Below are 937 nucleotides of genomic sequence, written 5' to 3' on the forward strand. Positions count from 1 at the left end.
GGGGGGGGCGCTGGATGGGGCTGGTAGGGAGCCGACCTGCCCCACTTGCTGCCTTGTCTGAGCGGCCATTGGCCTTGTCCCCCAGCGCGGGCTCGAGGCAGGCCCCGGTGCTCTGTCAGAGCTGGGGCCAGCTCGCTGGCTGGGACGGGGCAGTTTGTGCCCCACCCCCTGGGCGAAGGCACACGAGCCCCCTAACCCCATCCCGTGCGGCGTGTAGCCAGCCCAGCCCACAAAGAGCAGCAAAGATCACGGGGGCTTGTCTGAGGGTGACAGTTTATTGGAGTCCTTGGGGGTGTCTCCACTGCCTTCGAGTCTGGACATAGGTTTCTCGCCCCAGACAAACACAGACAGACCCACAGACAGACACTGACGTACGTACGGCACGGGGTGACGGACAGCGACATACAGCCCACGCGGGGCGACACTGACAAAGCCGTGGCCTGGGCTGGGGCAGCGCAGGAGGGGGCAGTACCTAGGGCAAGGGGGGGTACGCAGAGCGGGGGCGTGCAGGTGGGAAGGGACACTCAAGGGGTTTCCTGGCTTGGGCCTGTTGGCCCCTCCTAGAGCAGGGCAGGATCCCCAGGCCAGAAGGGTCTGTCGTCATCTGCTCTGAGTCCCTGAATCTCACAGGCCAGAGACCTGCCCCAGGGCAAAGCTGATAGAAAAACATCCACCCTGGGGCATTGTTCCCATGGGTAATAATTCCCCTCACCATTAAACACGTACAGCTCCTCTCCAGTCCCTGTCTGGCTTCCGCTTCCAGCCCGGGGCCTTTGTTTGACCTTCCTTGGCTAGACGGCCGAGCCCGATGCTAGATATCTGTTCCCCACGTCGGTACTTACAGCCTTCTCTGCTAGGCTAAATCGATGGAGCTCCTGGAGTCTATCATTTCCGGGCAGGTTTTCTAATCCTTTAATGGTTCTCCTGGCTCTTCTCT

This window comes from Trachemys scripta, chromosome 9 (assembly GCF_013100865.1).
Source record: "Trachemys scripta elegans isolate TJP31775 chromosome 9, CAS_Tse_1.0, whole genome shotgun sequence".
In the NCBI taxonomy this organism is placed as follows: Eukaryota; Metazoa; Chordata; order Testudines; family Emydidae; genus Trachemys; species Trachemys scripta.